A 14,638-nucleotide genomic window follows, 5' to 3' on the forward strand; every position below is an offset into this window, starting at 1 on the left:
CCTCCTTCAATTGTTCTCCATGACCCACAAGTTTAAAGGCTTGAAAAGTTCAAGCTAACTCAAGCCCTTTTGGCTAGTAAACACGAAGATGAGAAACCTGTGTGTGCACACATCTTAGAGATGAAGTCACACATTGATAGGTTAAGGATGATGGGTGTCGATATCTCAGAGATGTTGGTTGTTGACTGGGTTCTTTAGTCACTTCCTGAATCATATAGTGAGTTCGTTAGAGAGTACTATATGATAGACCACGACGTAACCCTCATTGATCTCACCTATTTGCTTATAACTGCTTAATCAACAATGATTTGGTGTGCTGGTCAAGCAAATTTTCCTGGTGAATCAAACTCCCAAACTTCAATGGACACTGGAAAAATTGGAAGTCCAGAAAGGACTAAGTATGAGATTGTCCCATGTGTTGTGCCAAAGGAGTCCATTTGCTTTTATTGCCAAGAGAAGGGGCATTGGAGACGAAGCTGCCCTATTTACCCGAGAGATCTAAGAGATGGGAGAGTCAAGACGTATGGCCCTACTTCAGGTAAAATCCAATATCTAACTCTTTTGAGTTCCTATTCTAGATTCTTAATACATGATGTGATAAGATTACATTTTGATTTTTTGTAGGATCAAAGAAAAGAGAGGAAGCTTAAGGGAAGAAGTGAGCTGAATCTAATCGTGAAGAAAAATGGATTTCGATCGCATTGTTTGAAGATTGGATTTTTGAGCTACTACTTGGAGTTCCTACTAAAAGTGTTTTTTTGATGCTTGCCAAAGATTGGTTCAAAACAGAACTAGATTATATGAGCAAACTACCAAACTCAATTTTAATTGTTGATGAAACTCATTTGGTCAAATAATTTGATTCTATTTTTCAAAATACCTTAAAGTCCATTTCTTCAAGTAGATATGTCAACCCACGAGCAATGTCTTGATCCATTTTTAGTCTCATGGCCCAAGAGAGAGGTTTTTTGGAACTTGCAGATAAATGATCCTTTAAGTTTCTATTAGGCGTATATATTCATAGACTAAAAGTCGATGAGTTTATCTTTTGACATCCTCCACGCAGTATCCAACTAGTTTAACAGTGTTTGGATGCTCAACCGCCCTAACAAGCAACAACATTCACCTTCGTTGCCCACTCTATGTGCTCCTGTGTCATCATCAACAACAAAACTCATAGGCAATTACACAAAGCAATAACTTTTTATCATTAAAACGATATTAGTTATTATTTATCTGTAATTTACACTAAAACGATGGGTTAAAATGTCGATTTATCACTTCCTGTGGAAGAAATATAATCTTTGTAAAGTGTAAAGGCTATTTAGTGACATCCAATTTACACCCGACACGATTGAAGAAAAATCACAACTTTGATTTCAGTTTTTCTTTAATTATCATGCATTTCTACTTGGTTCTTCACACAACCACCAATTGAAAGATCTAAAAAGCGTTTTGGCTCAACCATCAGATTTAATTTGCGTATTAGAAAGTGGAAAGTTAAAGAAGGCAAACTTGCCTGCAATATGCCGTTGACGTACTTCACAGCCATAGAGCCACTTGAATCTCATTAAAAGGATCTTCCAAACTCTTTATCACACCCTTATATATGCTCTCAGATCACCCTCTTCGATCTTCTAATCCCTACAAAAGTAATTAGTTGCTTCTTTGAGCTCATCGACTGTAAAAACTCTCAAATTACTTGGTTTCTAGAACAAGCTTCCAGTCGAAGTTGATTGTGTTTGATTTCTGGTATCCTGTTGGATCTCTTAATTGTCTTCTTTGAACAAAGAAGGAGAAACTGTTGGATTAGTGTCTAAGTCCATAACTCTTTTGGTATGTACTTGACCCGATTATGAGTCTGGTCCTTTTGGGTTGCCTTCACCATAGCAATATGTAAGATGAATTAAGGAGAGAAAGGATTAATTATGATTTATTAATATATTATAAGAATAATATATTAAAGGAGAAATCATATTGTTTAATCAATATTAGTCAAGAATTAATTGATAATTAACTAGTTGCTTAGTGGTTTTTGTGACTCCATTAGAGGTGCAGCACTTGAGGCACTAAGCTTTCTAAAGCCAACGATTGATTGTTATTGCTATATAACAATCAAAGGTCAGATCTAAACCCTATTTTATGTTAATATGATTAATTGTATGCTAGATCTAGGGTTTATAGCTTTGGATATTCAATTGCATGTTCATTAGACAAACTAGATCCAAAAGTTATTAGGGTTTGCATGTACATCATATGAATGATGTATTGCTCGAAACTGTAACACCGTGATTTCCAATAACAAAATTTTCATTTAAATAATCAATTTAATATTAAAAACACCTGTTTAAAATCTTATTCACATTCGAATTACAAAACATAGTTTCATTTTCGTTACAATAGAAGACCAGGATCCTCCAAAACACAACTCTTTCTTCGGTGTGTACAATCGAACCGTTGCCGTCCCGCGTTACTGTAAGAACCTGAAACAACATAACATAAACAACGTAAGCACGAAGCTTAGTGAGTTCCCCAATATACCTTACGCACATACGCCTTTCCAGGCCCTGACCTTCCGGTCAACTGTACAATGCCTTCCGGCCCATGAGATACTCGCCTTCCGGCCCATAAGATAATTGCCTTCCGGCCCATAAGATAATTGCCTTCCGGCCCATAAATTAATTGCCTTCCGGCCCATAAATTAATTGCCTTCCGGCCCATACACATATATAACACATAATACAAATACTCTAACACATAAAGCACATATATCATATATCAACCTGACCTTTCTATCACATAATACTTTGCCTTCCGGCCCATATATAAGCATGTATATCACGCGTAGCAGCTAACTTTCCATTTATAGCATATAAACATAACACATAATATACTTGACCTTCCGGTCACACAATCAAACCCTTCCGGGTGAAGTATAGTGAGAAGACTCACCTCGCGGACACTGGAAGATAGCAACTCCTAAAATCCCTTGCACTTGATCCTCCGAGCTACAAGCTCCCTGTAACATCATATATCCCTTATTAATACTTCTATCTTCCACGTTAACTGACCCTAAGAAATCACACCAGTCAACTCTGGTCAACAGTCCATTGTCAGCTCGACTGGACTCGGCGAGTTCCCTGGCGACTCGGCGAGTCTGGTTGTCCTTCAATCCTCTAAGATTCCCCTTCTACTCGTCGAGTATCCTCTTTGACTCGACGAGTCACTCCTGGAAGAATCGCGGGGCCACCCCGACTCCACTCGCCGAGTCTGAAGAACAACTCGGCGAGTCCCAGTGAATCTTCAAGCTACTCGCCGAGTCTGATCATCCGACTCGGCGAGTCCACGCCATGCAGTCGATCAAACTGCTTCCTGAGATACATATTTTCCCGAATATACAAACATAGGACCTTCTGGACCTCTAAGGGGTACTAATACAGGGTTATAAACGTTGGATAACAACACAACAATCCATCTAATCTCCAAATGGGTTTCACAAACCCTAAATCCATGCACACATTCCCATAACAGAAAATAATCCGAAAGGTTACCTGAATCATGCACTCTTAGTGTCCCCAAGCCTCAAAACGTGATTCCCTTGCTGTCCCATTAGCCAAAACCTTCTCCTTCTTGGACAATAACTTCCTCAAATCACCAATGATCTTCAATCCTTGTTCTGGATGCCCACAACCGATTTAGGGTCCTTCTCAGTCGGCCAAAAAGGCGAACAATGGAGGCATAAGATCCCTTATATACGTCCCAAACTGAACGGCTAGGGTTTTCCACTGAACAGCGTCGACTCGCCGAGTCCATACCTGGACTCGTCGAGTCCAGCCACGAACCCGCGACCACAACTGCGATCCTACTCGGCGAGTCTGGCTCCAACTCGCCGAGTCCCCCCTTTAAAACACCCCCAAAATGCAACTTAGCAATACTTGAGATTTTGGGCTGTTACAGAAACCCATCAGAAACATCTGCATGAAAACACCATTCTTCCTCCAAATATTCAATTTCAAAAAAATAGGCCTCGAATTTAGGATAAATCCAAAGAGGGAAAGAAAGTTGATCAAAGCATTTGCAATGCAAAAAATTTCGTTCTCAATGTTCTCAACAACGACTGTGGCCGATTGACAGTCATACCTGATTGCTGGTGTACTTAGAAATTTTTATTTTTTTTGTTTGGCTCGACTATGAAAGTTACAAGAAATCAAAAATTCAACAAATATTTTACATTTATCGACTAACAGGAAAATGCTAAAAATGGACAAATGACAAGAAATCATGTATTTTGCTTTGAAGGAACGATTGAAAGAAATGTCTCATAATCAACCATAAACAATCAAGTGTAAGTGTGATTTTGGAACCCAAGGTGGAATTAGGGTATAAAGTGTCAAATCATTAATCAACCATAAATAATAAATTTATACCAAGGAAAACCAACCAACATGCTACCAACCGAACCAAGAAAGTTAGGAGCCAACATGTTTGGTTGGTAGGATCGTACCAATTGAACAATCTTGGTATGGTAATGGTACACAATTTTGAATATCATGATAATACCGTGCCAACTAATACATACATACATACACACACACACACACACACACACATATATATATATATATATATATATATATATATATATATATATATATATATATATATATATGATAATACCGTACCAACTAATACATACATACACATACACACACACACACACACACATATATATATATATATATATATATATATATATATATATATATATATATATATATATATATATATATGAGGAATGATCATTTAAGAACTCATAGTTTCTCGAGAACCTGAGAACTAAAAATAGGACGTTGGATCATTTCTTTGGACGGATTAGATGATTAGTGGCATACTTTGTAAATATGACAAAATTTAATGGTATATTAGGTTTTTAGCAATAAATAATAGGGGTAAATATGGTATAAAAATATTGAAAAAAAATCTAATTACCTGTTAATTGAAAAACCAATTAGCCTCTTTCTCTCTCTTTCATTTCTTTCTCTCAATCTCTTGTGTTCTTCACCAACATCATCCCCACTCCGCCGACTACCTCCCTCCGCCCTCCAACAACCACCCTACCTCTGTCAATGACCACCACCTACGACGACTTACCACTCTTTCTTTCGTCGACCACCACTACGATAACCTAATATCTCCGCTCTCTTTTTATCTCTCAATCATTGATTTCTTTCATTATTACCTTTGCCTAGCATCACCACCATAGATATGGAATCAAAATCCATTTTGTCGATCCATTGTATCAGAAGAGAACAAAAAGTAATATGATCTTCATCGATTTAAATATAGAATCGATTGGTTGAGTGTATACCACAGGGGAAGAAATTGTATAAACTTAAATTGTGTTCTCCTCGCTTTTCGTTGGCTTCTCTCCCCAACTTCACCGATCTCCCCTAAAACAACATCACAAACATCATCTCCCCGAAAGCTACATCATCTTCGCCTCCTCCAAAGCTAAATATATGCTTTTAGAAAATCTACAACAACTTTGGAATCATTAGTATGGGTGGCTTTGGCCTCCACCCATTTGGACACATAGTCCACCACCAACAGAATATATGTACAACCAAAAGAGGGCAGAAATGGTCCCATAAAGTCAATACCCCACACATCAAATATCTCACAAACCAAGATAGTGGTGAGGGGCATTTGATTCTTAGAACTTAAGGACCCGAATTTTTGACACTTATCACAATGTGCACATAGCACATAAGAATCATGAAAAATGGTGGGCCAATAAAATCCGTTTTCTAGAACTTTTCTAGTTGTCCTTTGGGGTCCAAATTGACATCCACAAGCATAGGTATGACAAAAGTTAAGGATGGATTTTACCTCTTTTTCCTCAACACATCTTCGGGTGATTTGGTATGCACAATATTTCCAAAGATATGGCTCATCCCATACATACCTTTTGGCCTCTTTCTTGATTTTGTTCTTTTGCCAACGTGTGGAATCCAGGGGATACTGATCTATGACCAAATAATTGAAAATGTCCGCATACCATGGGGCTTCCTTGATAACAAACAAATTTTCGTCTGGGAATGTGTCACGGATTGGTGTGGTGTCTTCGGGTGGCACAATACGACTAAGATGATCCGTGGCCAAATTCTCTTTCCCACTCTTATCTTTGATTTCTATATCGAACTCTTGCAGAAGCAACATCCACCGTATTAACCTCGACTTTGAATATTTCTTGAGTAGTAAATGCTTTATAGCTGCATGGTCTGAATATATAATCACTTTGGTCCCCAAGAGGTACTGCCGGAATTTCTCCAATGCAAAGAAAATTGCTAAGAACTCTTTCTATGTTGTGGTGTAGTTGATTTGAGCATTATCCAAAGTCTTGGATGCATAGTAAATGCCATGATGAGCTCGATCTACTTGTTGTCCCAACACCGCCCCAACCGCAGTGTTGCTCGCGTCGCACATGATCTTAAATGGGAGATCCCAATTGGGTGGCTAAATGATTGGAGCAGAAGTGAGTAAAACATTTAAACGATCAAAAGCGTCTTTTCATGATTGAGTAAACTCAAATTCAACATCTTTTTGGAGTAGTTAACACATCGGTACTGTAATCTTTGAGAAATCTTTTATGAACTGCTGATAGAAACTTGCATGACCAAGAAAGGAACGAACTTCCCGAACATTTGTCAGGTAAGGGAGGCTTTTGATAATGTCAATCTTGGCTTTGTCAACTTCCAAGCCTTTTTGGGAAAGTATATGACCTAAAATCAATCCCTTATCCACCATGAAATGGCATTTTTCATAATTAACGACAAGATCTGTGTCAATGCACCTTTGCAGAATTTTTGTTAAATTGCTCAAACATTCATCAAATGAGTTTCCATAAACTGTGAAATCATTCATGAAAACTTCGATGATGTTTTCAACATATTCAGAAAAAATGCTCACCATGCATCTCTGAAATGTTGTGGGTGCATTGCATAGACCGAAAGGCATGAGCCTATAAGCAAATGTGCCAAAGGGATAAGTGAAAGTGGTTTTCTCTTGATCTTCCGGGGCTACCGGAATTTGGTGAAAGCCTGAGAAACCATCTAAATAGCAATAGTGGGATTTACCCGCCAATCTCTCTAACATTTGGTCAATAAATGGTAGGGGGAAATGGTCCTTTCTTGTTGAAGCATTCAACTTCCTATAGTCAATACAAACTCGCCACCCGTTTTGCACACGGGTTGGCACCAATTCTCCCTCATCATTTTTGACAACTGTGACCCCAGCCTTTTTTGGGACTACCTGAATAGGGCTCACCCATTTTCTGTCAGAGATAGGGTAGATCGTACATGCATCCAAAAGCTTCATGATTTCTTTCTTTACTACCTCCATCATTGGGGGATTCATTCTTCTTTGTACCTCTCGGGACGAGTTTTCAATTCTAAATTTGGTGCCTACACAACAGAAGGAAAGTGTTTTGTGTTAGAAATGGGCAATTTCAACTTGGTATTATCATACCTTATTTCCTTCCTTTCTTCCATAAACTCCACAATTTCTAGTACTTCCTCATCAAGCTTGAAATTTGCTGTAATTTCCTTGACCAAATTGTTATTAAAATTCCTGCTCAAAAATAACTCCAAAGAATCATGGTTAGTCAACTCAAAACACTTTTCAGTCAAAGGTTGGATCACATCAACAAAATTTATACAATGGACATCACTTGGATACCTCATTTCTTCATAGATATTGAAGTTAATGACATCCCCCATCATATTCCATAGACAATGTACCATTGTAGACATCAATTTTTGTTCTTGCTGTTTTTAAAAATTGTCTACCTAAAAGTATGGAACTTGAGGTTTGGTTATCATCTCCCGAATTAAGCACATAAAAATCAGTGGGAAACACAAGTTCATTGACTTGCACGTCCTCCAATACACCTTTTGGGTGTACCAAAGATCGATCGGCAAGTTGAATTATGACTCCGGTTTCGGTTAAAGGTTCAATTCCCAGTGTTTTATAGCTTGAATAAGGTAAAACATTAATTGATGCTCCAAGATCAAGCATGGCACGTGACACAAAAAGGTTACCTATTTTACAAGGAACCGTGAACACACCCGGATCCTTATATTTTTTTGGTAGCTATTTTTGTAACACGGATGAAACATTTTCCCCAACTTTCATAGTTTGATTTCCTTTAAGCTTTTTCTTAGATGTGCAAAGTTCCTTAAGGAAATTAGCATATCTAGGAATCTGTGTAATAGCATCTAAAAGGGGAATGTTAATTTCAACCTTCCGGAACATGGCCATGATCTCATCATCTTCTCGTTCTCTTTTTGTACTTGTTAATATTGAAGGAAATGGTGCTGGAGTTACTTTCACTTCGGTATCTATTGGCTTCTTTGACTTTGAAGCACTTGTCCTTTCCTTTTCTTTGACAACTTCTTCAACCTCGATCTCCTTTTCTTCCTCTTCTTCATCCGGAATCCTTATGCCTTCACAACTTTTTCATCCTCTCAAAGTAATGGCACATGCATTATGTTTCGGGTTCTTCTCGGTTTGGGAAGGTAGCTTGCCTTGTGATTCCATCCTACTCACGGATTGAGCAAGTTGTGACACCTGTTGCTCCAAGCTTTTTATGCTAGCCTTGGTTTCTTGTTGGAAATTTTGAGTGCTGGTGGCAAGGCTTTTTACAATATCCTTCAATGACATACTTGATGAACCCGCTTGTGGAGGTTGTTGTTGTGGTGGCCTAGGCTGGAAATTTTGAGTTTGAAATGGTGGCCTTTGTTGATTTTGAGGAAATGGTGGTCTTTGTGGGTATTGATGTGGTTGACTTGGTTGATAACTTCCATGATGATTTCCTCCCCAACCTTGGTTGGTGTTCCATCTTTGGCCAACCCGTGGCTGCTCAAATCCCCTTTGGTTTAACCCGAAATTCCCTTTTAAAGCGTTGGCTTCTGCATAATCCTTATCTTGAAATTGAGGACATATGTCGGTTGGGTGCCCCACTTGAGTACAAATACCGCAAGGACAGGGTGTGGGTTGTACACCCTTATCTTTAGCAAGCATCATAACCACTTTTGTAAGTTCATACAATTGGGCTTCAATTTGTGGAGTTTGGACTTACTTAACACCTTAGGGTGCATCTGTGTACCATTCGTCATCATGAATTGAATGCTTTGAATCTTCAGCCATGTTCTTGATTAGATTGCAGATTTTCGTTGGAGTCTTGTTAGGTAAGGATCCGTCACTGAAGGCTTTAAGAAGCCTTCTCTCCATTGGAGTCATGTCTTTAATGAAGTATTGGAGAAACTGACACTCGGTAATTCCATGTTTAGGACAACGGGTACAAAGTTTCTCGAATCTTTCCCAATATGTATGGAAAGCTTCTCTCTTATGCTGCCGATTCCAATTATTTCCCTCTGTAGGGCTGAAGCTTTCATCTCTGGGAAATATTTTTCCAAAAACAACCGTGCAAGATCTACCCAAGTAGTAACCGTCCCCGGTGAGAGGTCATAAAGCCAGTCTTTTGCTGCATCTTGCACCGCAAAAGGGAATTCCCTAAGCTTGATTTTATCCTCCGTGACATTGTGTTGCTTCATGCCCACACACAGAACATGTAATTATGTCCGAAACTTGTGGGGATCTTCATTTTCCAAGCCACTATAGGTAGGGAGTAAGTGGATAAGTCTGGATTTAAGTTCAAGATTTGTGCCTACCGGATATGTGATACAAAGAGGTTGTTGTGTAACTTCTTGTCTCGACCATTGATGAATGGTTTGCTCAGGTGGTGGATTTGGAGGTGGATTCCCTCCATGGCTGTCTCCCGTTGTCTGTGTAGCGGTTGAAGTTTCAATGGATGTAGTGTTTGGGATATTATAAGTAGGTAAAGATGGTGGAGTGGTATTTTTGGGCGAGGATGGTTGTGGTGAGAGTGAAAGGCTTTCTGTTTCGGATGTGGAAACACTTGAGAGGGGTATATCCTCCCAAATTTTGATGACAGGGGGGTTATATGATGAAGAAGTCGCGGAGCCCGGTTGCTTCTTATGAAGCTTGGCTTGCTTCCTTAACTTCTTTGAAGTTTTTTCTATCTCTGAATCAATTGACAGTAGTGTACATGTACGGAAAGATATAGGCATAAACAATTAGTAACACCGTGTCCCCGACAACAGCGTCAATTTGTTAGGCGTGTCAAACCCAACAAATAAAGGGGTACAAAGTGACTCCAAGAACACTGTTACTTTGCACTAAAAATGTAATACAATGTAAGCATGGTCAATCCACAAAGACACAGGACAAATGATTATTCCCTTTTTGCATAAGGTAAAAATGTGATCATGAAAGAGGGGGATTTAAATGCAATGAATCAAACAAAGAGCTAAAATAATAATAAAGCAATTGATTAAGTGGAGTGAATTCAAGGTTTGTAAATACTCCAACTCTATGCAAGACTAATTAGCAATGTGATTCAAAATATGAAATGATATTTGTTTAATTCCATCCAAGTTGGCACTTAGAAATGCTAACAAGCTCTAGCAATTCTCATTCACCATTTTTAATCAATCAAAATAAGCTCTTTGATTTATTCTAATCTAACCAACCAAATCTAAACAAGCTCTTAGAGTTAGGTGGAAGGATCGCATTATGCTTTGTGTGAACTTTACCAACAACATTCAATACTCCTCATAAGCTCGGGAGTGTATGAATGTGTGAATTTGATTTATACCTGAATTATTCTAATAAAATTCAATCTAGTGTTTGTTACTTGTTCTATATGACAATACAATTACAGATTTTGTATAATAGATAACTTGAATGAATCAACCCTAACTCAAATTGGACAAAAAGAACTAGAATTGAAACCAAACCTTCAATTAAAACAAAATCAAATTCACTAGATAGCATTTAAAACAAACACCAAGTCAAATGCTTGAATTCACACACATAATAGTCAATACATGAAGTTGGAGAGTTAGGTTTCTAGCCACTCATGAATAGAACAAAACACAAACCTAGAAATTGAAATTAAAGTCTTACAAATTGAAATCCAAATGAAATCCAAGTGTTTCCAAGTGACAATTGCCTTTAAAATGCTCCTCAAAATCACCTCTAGAACTCATAAAATCCACTTTACTCCTAATGGAACCAGTTGCACCCTTTTAGAAAGAAGAAAAGTTGCTTTAAACTTACGACCACGTTTACACAACCCGTGTAAACACAAAGGTAAACTTTACACGGCCATGTAAACAAAAAAAAGTACGCTGCACAATTTAGTCAGGCCTTCAAATTTCAATGCTCGAGAGTATGCATTTACATGGCCCGTGTAAATATAAGGCTTCCATTTACACAGCCCGTGTAAATCTTTGAATGGCCAAAATCTTCATTTCATTGATATTTTCCTCCTCGGTGCTCCGCAAGTCCCGAAACTTCATCTACATCTCTTATTTATCTCTTCAAGTAATATACTACCTCCAAAAATCCCTGAAATATCACAAAAGCGTGTGAGTGAAATTGTCTCATGAAAAATCCCAAAAAACATGCAAAATGCATGAGTTTAAGCCTATATGCAATGCAATTTTATGGAGTAAAACTACAAAATGGATGCATGAAATGCACCTAACAATTTCCTATTAGGTGTTTGGAAAAATACCCCAGTGAACTATTGAAATTTATTCCTCTATTCTTTCTCGAAGAGAATATTGAGTGTCTTTTGAAACACTTGTGTGGGTAATATGCCCTTATAATCAGAAATATAGCAAATAAAACAAACATCTAGTGAGAAAATATTGACCGTATTTTGAAACATTTATGTGGGTAATACGCCCCTTATAATAAAAAATATAGCAAATAAACAAGTATTTGATAAATGAATGTAGTGGATCAGACACAATAAAGATAACATAAGGATCTACAACTTTGATTAGATATCAAAGCAACTATAATTCAGTCTAATGCTTCTAACTAATTCGTTAATTTGAAAAATAGCAACTGTTAATTCTTTGAAGCTATGTAATCGGTAATATTTTTTTATTGTTCTTATGATTTGTGTTTTTAATACTTTAACCAAACAGATTTTCATACTTATTTTTAGGATTTGAGTTTTGATTGTATAATTGGCATCTTTCTAATTTACTTATTTTCATGGAGTTAAGAAATTTTCTTTACCTTTTGTGCTTATGTATCAAAAAAGTAGATTTAGCTGAAAATATTATTAAACTAGATAATTGATTAGTAAACTTGAGAATTGGTGCATATGTTTATTTTTCATAGTTCCATATATGTTCATATATGTATATCTCCAATATGCTGAAAATGATATCATAATTTCAGCTATGATTAATTGGAAGTAGGACTATAAGTGTATGGTAATTAATTGGCCAATGGAAATAATCAATTACAAATCATATGTGATTTGTGTGAATTAGCATAATATTTTAATAATTAATTGGAAGCAAAACTATAAGTGTGTAGTGATTCATATGTAAATCATAAGTGAATCATATATAAATTACATGTAATTCGCATATGAATCATATCTAAATCACAAGTGAATCAGATATGAATTATATTTGATTCACATGTAATTCACATATGAATCACATGTAAATTACAAGTGAATCACATATGAATTATATGTAATTTACATAAGAATCACATGTAATTCACATGTAAATAACAAGTGAATCACATATGAATTACGTCTATAAACACACATGCATTTTGTGTGAGTATTATTTGTTAATTACTTTTTTAAATTTTCTTGTGAATTTTACATTTGAATCTTAATTAAAAGATACAATCACATGTGAATTTTACATAATATAATCACACGTAAATCTTACATGATATATAAATATATATATTTGTGAGTGTTCTTACGTTAATTTTTTTTAATTTCTTGTAGATTTGGAAGACTTTGAGGAAAATAAAGAAGATATGAAGAATGATAAATTAAAGAAAATATGGAAATCTTAATACTATGAAATGATAACACTTTAAATCTTTGTAGCAGTTTTTGTTTTTTATATTTTATTTTGTTTCGAATAAAATACTTGTACTATTGTGTTTAAAAATTAGTAAATAAAAATGATTTTTAATGATTTATTTAAAAATACTATTGTATAAGAAATATGCATAAATGCACTTAAAAAATATACATATATGCACCTGAAAAGTTAATTTTTTTGGTTAAAAAATTATAGTTTTTTTTAATATTCTAGTCTTTTTAGATTATACTGTTTTTAAATTTTTTTTTTTTAAAAGTTACAGCTTTTTTTAAAAAATATTTTTTTTTCAATAATTATTTGGTCGCATTAGTCAATAATTATGATCACGTTAAAGCACAAAATTAAAACGTTATTTTAGCATTATTTCAATAGAATTCTTTTGTAAATTAAAAGAAATGTGTAACTAATTTCTTCACTAAATGTCAAAATTACCGGATATATTTGATTATTTTAAAATGTTACAATAGAAAATTAAAATAAGTCGGGATATACCGTTACCAATTTGTACCAACCAAACTTGTTGGTAGCCAAATATATTGGTACCATGTATATTTGGTACAGTACTGATAGAAATTTTTTATACCAATTATAGTTGGCACGGTACACGGTTTAAGAAAAAACGAATTGGTACCATACCAATCCCACCACTAACTATAATGAATGATCTACAAGATACTTACTTAAAAACTACGCCACCTCAGCGTCACATCAGCTTCATTATATTCTTATTAATACCTACTTTACTTAGGAAATACCTACCACTCCATATCATTAAATATTTTTATTTTCTATTATTTTAAATAGTCAAATTTAACAAAAATACAAGATTTTTAAATGAAAATGAAAATTCCATTAAACCAAATTAAAAGTACATTACTAAAAGTGAAAAATTACACATAAAAAACTCAAAGAAAACATAAATTAAAAATAACGTTACGTGTAAATTAAAAATTACATTAAAACCTAAAAACGATTAAAAACATCACGCTAAAATTAAAAATTACATCAAAACCTAAAAAATGGAAATCTACTCGTCCTCATCGTTTTGGTTATGTTGCATTGTGTAAATGTGCTCCGTCAAATTTTGGCGAAGATTTTTATGCATTTCTAAATTTTGTATTTCCAAAATTCTTTTGTAGTATTATGGGCTACCAACTTGTATTTGTTGGATTAGGTGTCTAAGCCCATAACTATGATTGGTATTTACTTGACCCGATAGTAGCATGGTCCTTTTGGGTTGCCTTCACCATAGCAATTTGATAGAATGAATTATGGAGAAAGAGGTTAATTGTGATTTATTAATATATTATAAGAATAATATATTAATTTAGAAATCATATTATTTAATTAGTATTGATCAGAAATTAATTTGGAATTAATTTGGTGATCAAAAGAGACTGATTAAATTATAGGGACTGATATTGCAATTATATGATAGTTGCAAGTTGGGCTTATGGATCCCTAGGAAGGGGTGGACGAAATTCTATGTGTAGCCCAAATAGGTTTCCTCCAAAGGGGGGCTTCTGGAAGGATCTATTGGACCGCTTAAGGCTTAAGCAATCAGATTAGGGTTTTACCTGAAACCCTAGCAACTCAGTTATATAAGGAACCCTTTGGCT

Source organism: Lactuca sativa, chromosome 1, assembly GCF_002870075.4.
Source record: "Lactuca sativa cultivar Salinas chromosome 1, Lsat_Salinas_v11, whole genome shotgun sequence".
Lineage (NCBI taxonomy): Eukaryota > Viridiplantae > Streptophyta > Magnoliopsida > Asterales > Asteraceae > Lactuca > Lactuca sativa.